Below are 17802 nucleotides of genomic sequence, written 5' to 3' on the forward strand. Positions count from 1 at the left end.
ATCTGTGTAGACAGAAAAGATGGTGGATAGATGGCCATGACAGATGGAGCTCACCATTATGTCCTCTGTCTTATACCTTATCACACTGTGATGTTATTGATTTACTTGACAGCTTTGCCCACCTAAACTGCAAGCAACTTAAATAGCACTTCTTCCTCTTCCTCCTCTTTCCCCTTCTCCCCTTCATCCTTCTCCATCTTCCATCTCCGATGCCTAATATAATTCTTAGTCCATAGTAGATTCTTTATATAGCTTCCCTATAGATCATCAACAACCAATTATAAAATATAGTGATGAAAAAAATCCCATTTATATTAGCAAAAACATCTGTGAATAAACTGTGTAACTAAAAATAAACTTTTATAGACTATAAGAGATGAAGAAATTCCTAGTTAAGAAGTTTCAATAAAATTAAGACTCATCCTGACTAAATTAATATACAAATTTAAGGCATTTCCAAGCAAATTTTCAATGGGATTATTTTTGTGATTTGACAAAAATGACTGAAAACTTTATATGAGAGAATAAAGATATGAAAGAACAAATTCTGCTTATAAAACTTAAGAGGGATACCTGTATTACCAGATACTAATAAGTAGTATAATGATATTAAACAAATATGGTTCTGGTACAATATGAAGATGGGACAGAAAGGAGACTGCTAAGACAAATGTGAGTGAGTATGTGTGATAATGTTATAGATAGCATTTCAAATTAGAAAGGCTAGATCATTCAGAAAATAGATTTGTGACAGCTGGCAATCATATAGGACAAAAATTAAGTCCCTACTTCCCACCATATCAAAAAATGCAGACTATCATATTTTGGGTATTAAAATACACAAACTAGTGAATAATTAAATAAATCTCATAGTGGGAAAAACATTTATAAACAGGCTATCTTTACAGAAAATCACATTGTAAAAGAGTAATAGATTTGATTATGGAACAGAAAAGGACAAACGTGATTAATTTGAGAGTATGTTTAGTTCAGGCATCCTAGCTTTTCTAGATCATCAGAGAGGACCTTCCTTGTAATTGTCAGCCCAGTTTAATCTGCCATCCCTTTTTCTTCTAGAGAAGTTGCATATTTCTCATTAGAAAAAGTCAATGGCATAATAAACTTGAGAGAGAGAGAGAGAACGCACTGAGAGCTGGGCAAGCACTTAAATGGGAGAGGAGGAAAGAAGAGGGGAAGGGAGAGAGGAAAGGGGGGAGGGGAGGGGGAAAGGAAAGCTCAAGCTTAAAGATCTTGGCTATGGAGAACTAATTATGTTTTGGAAGGTTTGTAGAATGTGCCACAAAAGTAGCTGCCAAGTTTGAATTATATTTTTAGGCAAAAGAGCTAACTCCAGGGTATGACATATGGGGTGACAATTCATCCAGAGCTGATGCTTTAGTGCAGGGGTGCAGATACCTCAGTATATGCATTATCTCAGGGTATAAGGAAGAGAGATGAGTATGGAAGCAAAGTGTCATCCCTTAATATACCTCTCTTTACCTTCACCACTATCCAAGTGACCCAGTCTCCTAGCCACTCTATATTTGGGATGTTCCCTCTCACACAGCTCTTGATATTCATTTCAAACACTTTTCATTTGCATGAAAATGTTATGGTAGCATGAAATGACTTGCTCACAGATCCACATTATTTTAGAGATGGCCCTACAGGTAAATTCTTCGTCTTAGGTAGAATGAACCACAGATGGAGCAAAGTCAGTCCTAGAGGGGCTTACTAAACTAGTCAGTTCCCCGGAGTTTGCTATTTCTTTTAAAACTGTGTGAACATGATATACCAAATGAAATCCAAAGGCTGAAGTCTCATCTCAATGGAATCTGTGGTTTTAGACTCATGAAACTTATTTAGGTGAAACTTGGGTTTCCCACAGCTGTGCCTGAAACTTCCCATGGCAAGATCTTTACATGACTGCAGACAGCTTAGCGAACACATCTGCTTAATTTATTGCTATGGTCAGTTCTGTCAGCAGAGAAAAGAATTAAGATAAACCTATTAGACTATCGTTATATGACAGTAAATCAAAACGGTCATTTTAAAGGCTGATTTTTAAAACATAGATGGAATATAAATTGTGTGATGATGTCAAGTTTAAGAAACATTTAGAGGGAAGAATACTGAGAAAATACATTCTTTACAAAATGATTCCTTATTTATGGCCACTGCCAGAATAATAGCAGTACCATCCTACTGTGTCTCATATTTATAGAAAACTTTTACAAAGGACGTGCCAGCAGAGAAGGGTGATAATCAAGTGATTGTTGAATAGAATTAGAGTTAAATCAGTGAATTTAAGAATTCATAGTACTATTGTTTAATAGCGTATTAGAGATTTGTTTTAGTTGTAATACCTGATATAAAATGCCATTTTGATATGGGTTATTTCAATCTCTGGAACTAACAGATTAATTATTAAAAACAAGCTTTAGTCTTAGACGTTTTATGATTGCCACATGATGTCACGGAATTGGATCTCTGAACAAGTCACCTCAACTCCATGAGCCTCATATTTCGCTTTTATTAAGTAAGGGTATGGACTAGTTCATCTGTGAGTTTCTTCTCACCTATAAACTTGAATAATTCCAGTGGTCTTTGAGGACATAGAGCACATCGTATATCTTGGCTTTGCAGTAACCAACCAAGGAACACAAAGCAAAACAGAAGTTTCAGAGTTTCTGAGGACATTTATGGTGTGTGGTTCATTGAACATATATTGATGGGATTCCTACAACGGTAGTGCGCTTCTAAGGGACACCTTTTCCCCATATTTTAACATTTATGAAATTGGGATTAGTTTTACATGTGATGGCATGCCATAATTCCATCTTTACGAACAGTTTTTCCTTACAGGTACATAAAACAGGGACTCAATTTATTCTCTGTTGAGTCTTAGGGTCGATGAAGTTCAGAATATGTCAGGTGACATGCTGTGTGCTGAGGATACCTGGTCCCTGTATGGGTAAAGCTTCCATTCTAAACATATAACCACATGAAGAAGTGTTAAAACTGCAACAGTGTTACATGTGCTGTGAGATCACGTCACCACAGGGCATACCCATCCACCACCAGCCTCATTACCACCAGCAGCCCTTCTACACTTGGAATGTTCCCTCCACATCATAATCTCTTTGCTCAATTGTGTGTACTTCCAGACAACAGAATAAGTTTAATATATTATTTCCAGAATAATTTTCTATACTGATGAGGTCCTCATGTGGCCTGAATGAGGAAAGAAATTGGGAGCGCTTTCTTTATAAGAATATTTGCCAATAATGGAACACCAATTTTCCTGCTTCTGCCCCAAATTTAGTGTTCATTTCATAGACCAATTTAATTGTCATGTGACCATTTAAAAATGATCACGATTTATGCTATTCATTGTCTCAATCTATAAATAGTTATCACCCTATTCCATTTTTATAATTTTTTTTATAAAATCATGATTTTGGCTTCAGGGTTTTTCACTGTGGACTTGTATCAGAAATGAAATGTGCTACATCAGGAGGATAGATGTAAAATTATACTTTTCCTTGGGAACTACAGCCAAAGCAAGTGTTCCATGCCAGTTACAGGTAGAGCCCCTCTGCCTGGCATAATCAAAATGTCTTTCTCTTGTTATTGATAATGCTGGGAGAGGCAGACTAGATGGATGTCAGGGAGAGAAAAGAGGGTGGGGGAAGGAAAAGTATAGAAAAAGTGGCAGGTGAGTGGAGCAGGGGGCACTCAAACTTTGTACTTGGAATGGAGAAGAGAAAGAGATGGCCCTCAGGCTGAGTTATCAGTGTAGGACCAAAGGCACTAGGCATGGTTGCCCATGTACACATCTGGTTTAGGTTTTATGTATAGAAGAAAAACATGACAGAAAATTTGCAAACAAAAATAATCTTGATTACTGTGAATTAATTCTTTTCCATCTGCCCACATATTTTTTTCATAGCAGACAAATCATAAATATATTTCTGTATTTACTTTTCTGTTAAACTTTGCATCCGAAGCATTTTTGCTATTTAATTTCATAGTGTTCCAAATTTTAATGTTAATGGCTGCATCATTTATTCATTCAACAGATATATTTTGAGTGCCTACTATATATCAGTACTAGGGTTTGCTATTAGTACTGAATAAAGCAGACAGAATTTGTGTAAAGTTTTATTAAGTGGAAGACTAGCTTAATTAACTATTCCCACATTAGGCATTTAGGTTGTTTCTAATTTCCCCATAAGGAAATCTCTTTCATATCTACCTTTCTTCTTCCTTCTTCCTCCCTCCCTCCCTTCCTTCCTTCCTCCTTCCTTTGTATTAGTTACTTAGGATAAATTACCAGAGACAGAATTCCTTCTCAAATAGATGGAAATTTTTGGGGGGATAAGTGGGCTTTTAATTTACAGTTACATATTTTAGTGTTTTGACATCAAAATGATTATTTGCTCAAGCAAAATGATAAAAACTATGCCATTGTTTGGCTGGTAAGATTTAAAATGGAGATACAGAGACATAACTATGTTTGGGATTTGTATAAATAATTTGTTTGAATTATTTATATTAACTATCGTGTTTAAGAGCTCCTAGTTAAAAATATAGCTTTAGTTCTTAAAAAAGGAGTTAAAGGACATGGGTTTAACTTGTGAATACCTAGAACTAATAAGATAAAAATGATCAAATGAGAATGTAACATGATTTTTAGAAATGCTACTTAACCAAAGTCAGTAGCATTATGGAAAATGGAGAAATGTTCACTGCCTAAGAAACCTAAACTTTGAAGAAGCCCTGGAAGGCATTCTCTTGGAACTAATCCTAATTTTACTAAGGTATGTAACAGATGATCTAAGAAGTCCTTTGCTTTCTGGGACACTATGATAAAATGATAATTCGTTTTTCCATTGTGCTACATAGGGATTTAGAGACATTACTCATACCCATCACCTGCTCATTGGTGAAAGATTAAAATCCTTATAAACATGCATATGTATGTGAGCATCATACACTCCTTATAACTGCTTCTGATGTGAGTATCCCTCTCTGATATAACCACCTCCAAAGCTTTATGGACATTCTTTCTAGCCATTCCCATGGGGTCTGGGCATGAACATATCAGTTACCTATTTCAGCAGACAATAAAAATGAATAAATAACTAGTTAATGCAACAGTTTAATTTTTAAACATATAAAATAAATTTACAAGTCAATTAGGCCATTAGGAAAGGGCTGAAAACAGTAGATGCAGTTTTAAAAACAAAAGCTACTTAAATGTCAAAGAGACATTGATCATAGATTTTTGTGTAGTACTTCCCCTTTAACATGGTAAATTGGGTCTGTTTCATTCTTTATTCAAAACAGAAAAAAGGCTATGTATTTAACATTTCCAAATATAATTTTTTTTTTTTTTTTTGCTACAGTGATATTGGTTCCTGAACCATTAAGATTTTTTTTGTGTGTGTAGAATTTTAGTATTATCAGTGTTACAAGAGAGAGAAACTAAGGTAGCAAATTTCAGCAGGGAAAAGTGCCTGCACAAATGTGCTATGTAAAACAGTATCAGAGATAAGTAGGCTAAACAATAAAGAGAATTATAAAGCAGTATATTTCAAATGGTCTAATCTAGTATGGTTGATTTTATCTTTAACAATTTACTATCAAAAGTTGTATAATCAAACCCTTAAAATGGAAACTTACATATAGTCCTAATTTAACTTCATGACAAAAAGTTCTGATGTGAACCATTCAGAGATGTTGCATACGACTCCATAAATACAGGTGGGATATCTTTAAATAGTGGGTAGATCACAGCATGCTCCAGTATCTAGAACAAAACCTAGTGTTTGTACCCTGTTCTCTTTCTGAGAGTTCATTCACTACCTTCAGTCACTATTCATGAGAAGTCCCTGTATGTCACTCTAGCTTTGTGAAAGCCTTGGTGGTATATTTATTGTGTGATTAGGAGGCTATTGTGTTGATAGGAGTGTAAAGATTAAAGTTAGATTTCTGAATGTAGAACACTGTTTAACTTGAAAATATAAAAGTAGAACTGCCTTTGTTGGTTATGTCTACAACCAGGGTTGTGTCAGGTAACTGTGGATAAGATATGTCCCTCAAAGGAGAAGCCAGACTTTGCGAGGAAGGTCACAGAATGACTAGAAAGTGGAAACTTGATCTCTTGGTTTCAAATGCTTGGAAGAAAAACTAAAGAGCAAACTATTTTTGGAAAGTGGAGGTAAAAATACCGCCGTCCACTTCCACCTGTACTACTGCAGCTTCCTCCTCACTCTAAACTCTGGCTTTGGTCTTGCTCTCCTCATCCATTCTCCAACCTGCGTTCAAAGACCCAATTCTGACCCTGCTTAAACCTTCAGCATCTCTCAATCACTACTCATCATTGAACGCAGTACTGTCATCTCTAATCTCTGTCACATACTCCATCTTTCTTCCTTTTACCAAATCAATGTTTGTGGTAGCCATTCTGGATACCTGCAGTTCCCCAGGTGCATCCTGCTCAGGATGGTGCACGTGGGGCTTTCTCTGGGTATCAAAGATCTCTGGGGTGTGATTTGTAGGAACTTCAATACAAACTGTCCTAGACAATAAATATACTATTTCATATATCAGGACATTCAGGACAACTCCCTACAACAAAGAATTCATTTGACAACGTCATCAAAGACTCAGGTTTTCTCTACCTCGCCTCTATTATCTTAGGTCATTATTCTTTTTGTTCAGGCTGGAAACAAGATGGCTGCAGCAGTTCCAGGACAAAGTTCTGGCACAAAAACTGTGTGAATAACAGAAGAGAGTCAGAACTTGATCTTGTGCTTATTACAGAACCATTGGAATTATCCTTAGACCTATGGTTCTCCATAGGGAGTAATTTTCTTCCCCAGCAGACATTTAGCAATGTCTGTAGATAAGCTTGACTGTCACAGGTGAGGGGGAACAAAAAAATTATCCAGGACCAAATATCAAGAGTGTCATGGTTCAGAAACTCTACCTTAGAACAATCAGAACCATTCATGAATCTGGGGATAAAGTTTACTTCTTCTGAATAATATGGTTGTTTATGGGAGGGGTGGATGTCTCAGCAAAACTAGAGTTCGTTAAGAAGGAATAAGAATGGGAAAAATGTTGGATTTGTAATGAACAGTGTCCACTACGCCCAACCTGGGTTGTTCTCTTTGTGTTCTTCACCAGTTGTCCAACTCATATGTATTCTATAGGCAGTATTTTTAAAACTTTTACTGAAGTATAGTTGATTTACAGTGTTGTAGTAGCTTCTGGTATACCGCAAAGTGATTCAGTTACATATATATATATTCTTTTTCATATTCTTTTCCATTGTGGTTTATTACAGTATATTGAATATAGTTCCCTGTGCTATACAGTAGGACCTTGTTGTTTATCTATCTTATATATAATAGTTGTATCTGCTAATACCAAACTCCTAATTTATCCTTCTCCCACCCCCTTTCCCCTTTAGTAACTGTGAGCTTGTTTTCTATGTATAGACAGGACTTTCTTTAGGACATCTTCTCTGAATATGGTCCCCTCTTCCCAATTATTGATACTTTCCCCTGCCTGGACTGCATACTTCCTATGCTACTAAAATGGGTACCTCATATTACTACACTCATCCCTTGAATTTTGATTATTTTTTACTTTTCCAAAGCTTTCTCTAGTGTGTAATATCTTTAGACTGTAGGGACTATATCCTTTTCATGTCAAAATGTCCATCAAGAAGAAGCATGCATGTCAAATAGTATGTGAGCAATAAGTGACTGACCAAGGAAGAAGTGAATCACATCCCTAAATTTGTCTCCTTGTGACCTAAATCTCTGGGGAGTTCCTGAAGTTCCAGAAGTCTGGCTTTGGGACCTAGAACCTGACACAAAACATGAAAGTGTGCCCAATTCTAGACCTGCTCTTGACTTTCCACCATTACTCCCCAAATGGCTTCTAACCATGTTGACCCTTCTGTATTTAGCACATGGGGCATGATAGCTACTACCATTGTGAACATATCCTGAGATGTGAGTCTTATCTCTACTGAGGGAATGTGTCTTTGGTTTTTGGTGCATACTCTTAGCAAGAAAGGGCAAAACAGAAGAAATGCTCACAAGAATCAGTACTAAAGTGTTAACCTGTAAGAATTCTATAAGAAAATTGGCAAATTTCTCTTTATTTTAATTTGGTACTTTACTTACCAATTAGTAGAAGGGGGAAAAAGAATATTTTGACATGCAGTAGGTACCTCAATTACATACTGAAAGAATCAATTGCTATTCTTTGTCGAAGTAATGAAAACAGCATTTTGATTTGAAATTAAGAATGTAAATAGCTGTGTTTCATGCTCTTTCATAGGAGTTTTATTTTTGAAAACAATTAATAATATCAAAGTGTATGTTTCTTTCAAAACCAGAGGGATCATAATGGATTTGTATTCACACAATTTTTATTGTGTATCAGAAAGCAGAATATATCCTCATTAAAACAGCAGGGGAAAACAAAGAAATCTCAATTTAATTAAGGTGATGTAGTTAGAGATTCATATGAGCTCTTCAATGTAAATTCTGCATTCAGGGGTCTGTAAGATGATGATAAAGTCTTCTTAGGCAGAAAGTTTTAATAAAGACACAAACCAATTTAGCATATTCCTGAGAGAAAATATTAATGTTAAGAGAAAGGAAGTATACACATTTATTTTTAGTGCACTATTTAAAATTGTTTTTTGTGTGTGTGGTGCACTTAACATAATACTCTTTGAAAGAATGCATTTTAGTATCTTTAGGTCAAATATGACTGGCTTTCCTAAGCACCATAGGATCTTTAATTGGTTCACTTTTCTCCACCTCCACCACTATAATTTGGCTTACAGCACTCAGTTTCTCTAGAGCTCCTGAAATAGTCTTCTGACTGCTCACCCTTCTTCCAGTCTTGTTCTCCACAAAAGCCCTTGTTGACTGAAAAAAATGCACAACCTAAAAGTTGAGAATTATGTTTTATTTGGTGGACAAAGCTGAGGACTTAAGCCTGGGAGACAGCATCTCAGGTAGCTCTGAGGGACGGCTCCAAAGAGGTAAGGGAGGAGCTGGGAACTATAGGAGTTTTTGCAACAAAGACCAGGGAGTCAGAATGTCAAAAGGTTACTGTTAATGAAAGAAAACCAGACATCTCAAGTCAAGGAATTTAGTGCTTTTCTATGTATGAGCGGATGCAAGAGTCTGGGCCCATTGAAATCATTCCTTTGATATGCACTTCGGCTCTCTAGGGTCAGTATCCTGTGCTTTCTCATCCTGATCTCAGGGTGCACCACTGGGGGTGGCTGCAGTGTCTGATGGTTTGATGAGGAGCATTGTTTCCATCCTGAGTTCTCTTGGGGCTAAGCATCTTGGCTTGATGGTTGCAGCATCCTTTGTTTACTGATATATGCACGGTAGGCAACCATTTTTTCATCGACATCCTCCACCAGATAAGACACAGAACTGAGAATGTCACTAACTTTCTTGAAACCCTTCAGTGATTTCTCACGGCCCTGACTAAAATTCAAACTCTTTAATCCAGTCTACAATGACCTTCATGATTTATCCACCTCTCCAGGTTCTCTCGCTCTTTCTTACGAGGGTCCTTGAGTCCCCCAGTTATAACAGCTAAACCCTATGTTATGCCTATAAGCCTTACTCTCTTAAGCCCTTCTAATGTTCTTCTCTCCACTCACTATATTTCTGCCATACTGGCTTTTGCTTAGCTGTTGCCTAAATACAGCAAGCTCATTTTCACCTTAGGGTGATTAACTTGCTCTTTTCTCTGCCTGGAATCTTCTCCCCTCAGATCTTGACTTGGCTGGCCCACCCTTGTCAGTCAAAACACAGTTCAAATATCACCTCTTTAGAGGAGCTTTTTCTGCCAGAAAATCTAAAGTCATCCTTCTCCTAACCCCAGTTACTCTCTATGACATGTTACAGTACTATTTCTTTATAAAAAAAAAAAAAAAAAATCCTTGTCCCTATCTTAAAATCATAATCTCTCCCCCTCCCCGTCTTGCACCCTCTTCTTTCTCTTGTTTATAGTTTCCCCTACTGGAGTGTGAGCTTCAAGAGAGAAACCTTTTTATTGCCCCAATACCTAGAATGGAGCTTGGCATATAATAGGTGCTTAATTATTGTTTTTGAAACTTGAATAAAGATGCTCTTTGAACAGGAATTCACACAAACTGATTCTGATTCCTCATTATGGAAGGGACTTCTGCCAACTTTTCACTCGGCTAACTCCTACTAATTTTTAATGCATTTCCTTAGGGAGGCCTAGTCTGATTTTTACAATCTTTCACTATACCCTTTACTTTGCTTCATAGCACTTATCAAAATTTGTATTTGTTTATAGACTGTTTCAAGAAGTCATACCCACATACATGAGTATATGTGTATCCATAGGAGGTATGCTGTAAATACTTATTATGTAAATTCATAGGGGGAAAAGTATATGAGGTATTGATGAAGGAACTTGGGCTTTTTTCTTCTTGTGCAATTGCCCTGGATAAACCAGGTTGTAGAGTCACCCTAATCTAAAGTAGATGTGATTTCACTTTCTGGGGATTAATACTACAAAAAAATCCCAGTAATAAATAATGGTATCTGATCAAAGACATTGCCTAACTTAAGAATACATTGAATCAGAGTATTTCCCCTGCCGTATAAAAAGAAAGATCAACAATGTCTTGGTATTGTCATAGAACAGAAATGAAAAGAATCTAAGTAGCCAGCGTTAAGATTTTATACCTTATTAACTTTCCAGTGCGTCTTGTCTCATTTTATGTTAAGCCAAGCAAACAAGAGACATTTTTGAAATGATTAAGAATTGATATAGCAAGATGCCATTATGAACCAGTTAAGGCATAAATTAATGAAAGATGTCAAAGAAGACTAAACCAAGGACTTCTTTTTTTTTATAAATTTATTTACTGATGTATTTATTTATTTTTGGCTGTGTTGGGTCTTCGTTTCTGTGTAAGGGCTTTCTCTAGTTGCCGCGAGCGGGGGCCACTCTTCATCGCGGTGCACGGGCCTCTCACTGTCGCGGCCTCTCTTGTTGCGGAGCACAGGCTCCAGACGCGCAGGCTCAGTAGCTGTGGCTCACGGTCCCAGTTGCTCCGCGGCATGTGGGATCTTCCCAGACCAGGGCTCGAACCCGTGTCCCCTGCATTGGCAGGCAGATTCTCAACCACTGCACCACCAGGGAAGCCCCCAACGACTTCTTAAAAATGATTTTCAGGATAACTTTAAGGATGAAGCATTGGAAAAGTCATTGCTTTCCCATTTAACCCTCTGATGATAGGCTCTCTGAGACACTGAATGGATAGAAGATGGTTGTGCGTGATGTATAAACTGCAAAGGACTTAGACGCAGGAGGTCTTGGGAGAGTCCTGGCTGTACCACTTTACTAGCTGTATGGTTTGAGGCATATTTCTCTTTCTCTTTCTGACCTCAAGTTTCCTCACCTGTAATTGGGCATGATAAAATGCCTATGGGTTGCTGGTGAGAATTAACAAGATAATGTATGTGAAACAAATTTTGTAAATTGTAAAGTGTATACAAATGCTAGTCACATAATTATTTTGAAGATGTTTTTAGTCTCACCTCAAAGATCTCCATCTAGTCGGAAGAAACTGTGACAAGGGTGAAGTTATTTATAGACACTGAGACTTCATAGGTGCAATCAGAGTCACCATTAGCCTTGAGCACGGAACTGCTACTAGAAAGGATAAAATGCAGGTGTCACAAGCAAAGGGATAGTACCACTGACTTGTGCATCCATGAAACTTCAAGTCTGTGGGCCCTTCTCCAACTTGGACTCGACATGTACAGACCAATACACATATATCTATTTGCCACTGTCTTCCCTCTGATGCCACAATCCTGGATACTTATGGCTATGGAAATAAAATCAAATAGCTTGTAATAATATATGGTTGTTTAGATGGTTATATTTATCGGTCAGTTAAGATTTCGAGAAAGTCAGTGCCTCTCAAAAAGAAAGACACAGTTCAGAATTGGGACTGGCATATACCAAATAGGGGAACTCTTACCCATCCAGGGAAATCCAAAGTTCTTATTAGGTTGGCTTCTTTCTGACATTGTTCTTGGTAGATCTCAAGAAAACCACCTTGGCTAGTCTCAAGTGCCTTGGGGTAGATGTAGATCAGGGAGATAGTTCAAGGGGACAAATCCATTCCAACCTTTCAGGACATGAGCTATGGTCCCTTTGTGATTTGGTCATACTGCCAGTTTTATACCCTGACCAAGGGCATTCATTGATGTCACTTCATATATGATGTAACGGGACAATCTTGTGATATTAAGGAATGCAGGAATGTCCAGAGAGGAGAGGCACAGCAACCAGAATTGTCACAAAGGTAAAGAATTTTTTTTCCTTCCTCCTAAGGGCCACATTAGCACCAGATACGGATAATAGAGACCACTGCATGAATTGGTTGCAATGATTTTTTTTATTCCATCATAATGAAAAATGATCCATTACATGATTCGCCCTTCTGAAAAGTACTTAATGCTTATATTTTCCATGAAGTGAGATAATGTGACTCAATCTATTTATATATCCTAGACATAAATTCAAAGCTGATTAATATCAATGGAATTGGGTCTTCGTCACAATTCTGGAGATAGGCTCTTAATATATGATACAATATATTCTTGCAGAATTTCTTCTATGATTTTTTATCACTTGAGCACTAAAGGGATTAATCCTAAGGTTTTCTGACTCTCAAAGCCTTGCAATCATATTTATTTAGTCAAAACTTATAGCCAAAAATTTTACAATTTTCATACTACATTTTTTTCCCATTTTCATCTATTTATAATCACCCTGCATATTTCTGAGGTTTTTTTTTAGTGCATATGTTCAGTGATAACTCATGAATATTTCACATAATAGGATTAATTATCAGTCTTCCACTAATTATAATTAAAGTCTCCTCAGGTAATTGTGTAAGTTAACTTCGGCAATTCACACATACAGAAGAGTATTTTGTAGAATAATAGGGCATTGTGCTGCAAAATACAGTAAAGAGCATAAAGGGTATGAACACAATAAAAGAATTCAGAACTCTAATGTATTAAGCTTATGTGTGTTGCTATATATCTAATTGCAAATTGTGCTACTAAATATATTACATCGGCTATATATAGTAATGATCCCTTAATGCAGACCTTATGGCAATAGGCATTTTTGCTAAAAATTACATCTAAAACATCTAACTATTTCTCTCCTCTCTTAATAGATATTAGTATTCTAAGTTCTCGTTAAATAGCTTATGCTTTAGAAGATAAATGCCCTCAAAATTGGTAGTTTATATGCAAAACAAACGAAAAAGCCTTTCCTCAAAGCATCTATCCCTGAATGTACAAATTAAGGCTTGCTTCATTTATGAAGCTTATTTTTTAACTTTTATTTATACCTAATGGTTAGTTTATATGTTACTTCATTAAGAAGTCAGTGTTTTGAAGATGCCATATGACACTGAAATGACCATCTTTTGAAATTATGGGATGCTTCGTTGCGGAGTCAGACTCTAATCTGCAACCAATTTGTGTCAGCTTTCCACATAGAAAAGATCTCAAATCCTCTCTTAAACCAGGAATCAGCTGAAGGTTTGTCTTGGTTTCACGAGCCCAATGCAATTAGGCAGCACGTGAATGTGGGACACATGCGTTTATTGCTCTTCCTAGCATGTGTTACTTTGATGTGTTAGGTCGGAAGCCTCACTCTTTTCTGGGCAGCCTTCCTCCTGGGTCTTTATACTGCTTAGCAGTTGAGTCCAGACTTTGAAACACAGCCTAATTTAGAGGCGGATGCTGCAGCTGCTGCTGTCATTTCAGATGATCTTTTTTTTTTTTTTTTTTTGCTTTGATGTCAGCTTAGAATCTTGGGTGTCGTATCAGTAAAGCAGTGTCTGCGATTCACAAAACAGAAAGCACACCATTTAAGCTTTTGTTTTAGCCTTTAAATTGAATTTCAGCACCTCCTAAAGGATCAAAAAATTGTAGTTGTGCAAAAATTCCGTATATTATTCATTGAAAGAAAGGTATGAACAAAGAATATGTAGCTCTCTTGGTATTAATTTAATAAGATTTGCTCAATATCTGATAAACATTGAGGGATAAAATATGTGAAATGTAAAGCAGCCTTTTGTTTCTTTATCGTAGTCTGCCTACACTTAATCAATGTGGCACAAAGGTTTTCCTTCCAAAGGTTTGTCTGACTCATCATTAAAGCATTTTGTATTAATTATTATTATTTTATTGTTGTTGAACCATATGCTTTACCTTAGCAGGAAACCTACCAAATCCTTTGGGGACAGGACCAATAATGGACCCATTTATCTTTTTTTTTTTTTTTTATAAATTTATTTATTTTTGGCTGTGTTGGGTCTTCGTTTCTATGCTAGGGCTTTCTCTAGTTGCGGCGAGCGGGGGCCACTCTTCATCGAGGTGCGCAGGCCTCTCACTATCGCGGCCTCTCTTGTTGCGGAGCACAGGCTCCAGACGCGCAGGCTCAGTAGTTGTGGCTCACGGGCCCAGCTGCTCTGCGGCATGTGGGATCTTCCCAGACCAGGGGTCGAACCTGTGTCCCCTGCATTGGCAGGCGGATTCTCAACCACTGCACCACCAGGGAAGCCCCCTGGACCCATTTATCTTTATTTTCACTAATCAAAAACCCTAAGTCTGAGAAACTAAATCCACGGGCTTTCTAAGTTGGAAATAACTTTAACGTCTCCATATCATCTGTGACTTGATATGAAGTATATAGGTTTAAAGCCTAAAAGAGGTGGAGATTTGGGTGTTAGATGTTGGTGAACCTATAGGACCACATGGATAGGTTTCCTCAGCTGATGCAAGACCAAAAAGGCATGGAGGATTCCTTTCTATACTTTCCCGGTTGACGAGAAACATTTATCATCAAGGATCTCAGAACAGCACCTGCCTATGTGTATGCAGGTTTGTTTTTTTTAATACGATGAAAGGGGAAAATTGCTACTGTCTGTGAGCAAAAAGAGAAAATTCAGACATTTCTTTGTGTGACATAATTTCACCTAAATTTAAAGAGAAAAGCTAACAGGGACTTTATTGTGGTATTTGGCAATAAGGAAAGTCTAAATTCTAGCTACCTGAATGAATTTTGTGATGATCCCTCCTTTTTTCCCTCCTGTCTAGAAATTGTTATTATAGCATATTCTAGGGGAAGTTCTCTCAGAATACGGTCATGATTAATTTCTCTGAGAGCAAAAACCATTTTATTGTTGATAATAATGAATGAAATTTTTTAATTTGGTGAATGTTTATCCTAGCCTTATTTTAACATAAAACATTGGAAGTAACCTAAATGTCCTAAATGAGAATTGGTCAAGCAAATGCTGCACAGCCATTCAGTGGAATACTACACAGTCATTTAAAATGTTTATCAAGAGTCTTTATTAATATTGTCCAACTATATAGGAAAATATCATAGCAAACAGATGAAATAATAAAGGAATCACAATCATGATAGAGGATGTCTGGTAATTTGGAATATAGGGTTTTTCTACTTTTCTGTATATTCAAAACATGTATGTAGAGAAATGATGTATAACTTTTATAAAGTAATAGAATTATTTAAAATATCTATAAATGTCCCATTATACACAATGTACTGTACTTATATAAATGGAATTTGTTCACTAGCTGTGTTTTTACTTTAGAAAAATTCAATTCCATTCCATTTAATTCCTCAGATTTCACATGGGCATAAAAGATTCTTCTTTTCCTTTTACTATTTTTGGGTGTTTTTCCAAACATAGAATTTCAAATTTTCACATTTTTATGCCAAGTATTTTGGTACTATATGGAAGTATTATAATATGACTTCATTTTCTTATATTTTAAAAATTAAGTGTTGGATTTTCTGAGTATGACTGAATTTGACAATACAGCTGTGATTCCTTGACTTTCCTGAAAAAATATTATTATAAATTCTTTATTATTATGAATTTATTATTATAAAATTCTTTTCAATAATAGATAATAGGAAATTACAGCTAAATAGTGATGCTGAAGCCATACAAGTTCATCCTGAATTCAGGCTAAGTTTAAATAGGCCTGCATTGTTCAATAGGGTAGCCAGAAAACACATGTGACTAGTTAAATTTAAATTAATTAAAACCATATAAAATTAAAAATTCAGTTCTTCAGTCACACCAGCCCCATTTCAAGTGCTAAACAGCCACATGTGGCTAGTGGCCATGGTATTGGATGGTGGATATAGAACATTTCCATCATCACCAAAAGTTTTATTGGAAAGACACTATTCTGGATAATTAGTGCTCTGCTTCTCATTTTATCCTTTATAGCATGTTTAGAGAAGCAAATTTTAGATGATGTTTTTCTTTTTTAATTTTGCCATTATATGAAGACACGTTTGAAGGAGAGAGAGGAAAAAAGCATGTTTTGTTTGCTATGTGTGTTTCAGCATGTTTTGTTTGCCATGTGTGTTTATGTGACAAAAGAAAGTCATATGGTTGAACAATAGTCTGTACTAAAATAAAATCCATCTTTCATGCCTTTGTTCTTACAATATTTGCTTTTTTCAAAACCCAGATGGTTTTTTTCTACTTTAACATGAGCAATAGGGCACAGAGTCTTGTGCAAATAGAAAGTGTGGGATAAACCTGGAGGGTACCAGCCATTTAAAATGAAAGGTGAAAGGAGGAGCTTCCCTAATCAGAAAAGGATAAGAGAGAAGATAAATTCCACTATGAAAACACTGCTTTAAGGGAAAAGAATAATAAAACAATGACATAAATATGGTAACCATCTTTTAGGGTATCATGTATAATCTTTTCTAGCACACTGAAGATTTTTTCCTAAGAGGAATTGTGCTGAGTATTGTACAGACAGTGAAATTTAAGATCAAAATAGAGATCAGAGTCATAGCTCTAGAAAAATTTTTTTCTTTAAATCAGAAATGTAATAATTCTGAATATAAAAATTACAGGAAATACAGAAAAGCATAAAAAAGTAAAAAGCCTTCATTATATTTTCACTTAGTTATTAAATTGAATAATTAAGATACATTTAATTTTATAAGAATGTTTAAAATTCTCACTTAACATTATATCATAAGCACTTTATCAAAATAATTAAAAAGTCTTCATAAAATGTAATTTCAATTATTTCACTTATGTGTAGAATTTATTTAATTGATCTATCACTTTGGAATATTTAGATTGTTTTGAATTTTGTTATTTAAATAATGCTGCTATACGCAGTTTATTAGCTTGAATCTTTGTTTACATCTGTCATTATTTCTTTCGGATGGGTTTCCAAGAGTAAAGAATTACTAGATTCTAGAGTAAAATCTTGCTTCTTATTGATAAATTTCTTTACAAAAATATGGTGATAATGTACACTCCCGCTAGCAGTGAATATGGATATTTGTTTCCTAATACATTCTTAATAGAATGGTAAATAAAGGAGTGGTATTACTAAAGTTGGAAATTATTCAATATAAGTTTATATTCATTTGTGATAATAAATTCCAAAGAAGATGCTATCAAAATTCATTTTAAATATGTATTTAAATAGCATCATATATTAAATTTTAATTCATCAAAGGATAACATATTATTAGCTAGCATAAAAAAATGGAAACAATTTTTTTTCCTATATATTAATCCACATTTCTTAAAAGTATGAAACACATATCAGGTAAACAATACCATTGTGGTATAGTACTGTCTTTTTTTACCCC

The 17802-nt window shown here is 35.8% G+C and overlaps 1 long non-coding RNA gene across 2 annotated transcripts in view; it reads right to left on the minus strand.

Annotated features, from left to right (window-relative positions):
- Nucleotides 1-17802, minus strand: part of LOC132365194 (uncharacterized) — a 425897-nt gene that overhangs the window by 7129 nt on the left and 400966 nt on the right. Inside the window, exon 6 of one of the 2 annotated variants that reach the window (XR_009503054.1) lies at nucleotides 13518-13969. The exons of the other annotated variant lie outside the window; for it this stretch is intronic. This is a non-coding gene — a long non-coding RNA (uncharacterized LOC132365194). Of the gene's footprint in view, nucleotides 1-13517; nucleotides 13970-17802 lie in introns of those variants that run through there. 2 annotated transcript variants of the gene reach the window in all.

Source organism: Balaenoptera ricei, chromosome 4, assembly GCF_028023285.1.
Source record: "Balaenoptera ricei isolate mBalRic1 chromosome 4, mBalRic1.hap2, whole genome shotgun sequence".
Classification (NCBI taxonomy): Eukaryota; Metazoa; Chordata; class Mammalia; order Artiodactyla; family Balaenopteridae; genus Balaenoptera; species Balaenoptera ricei.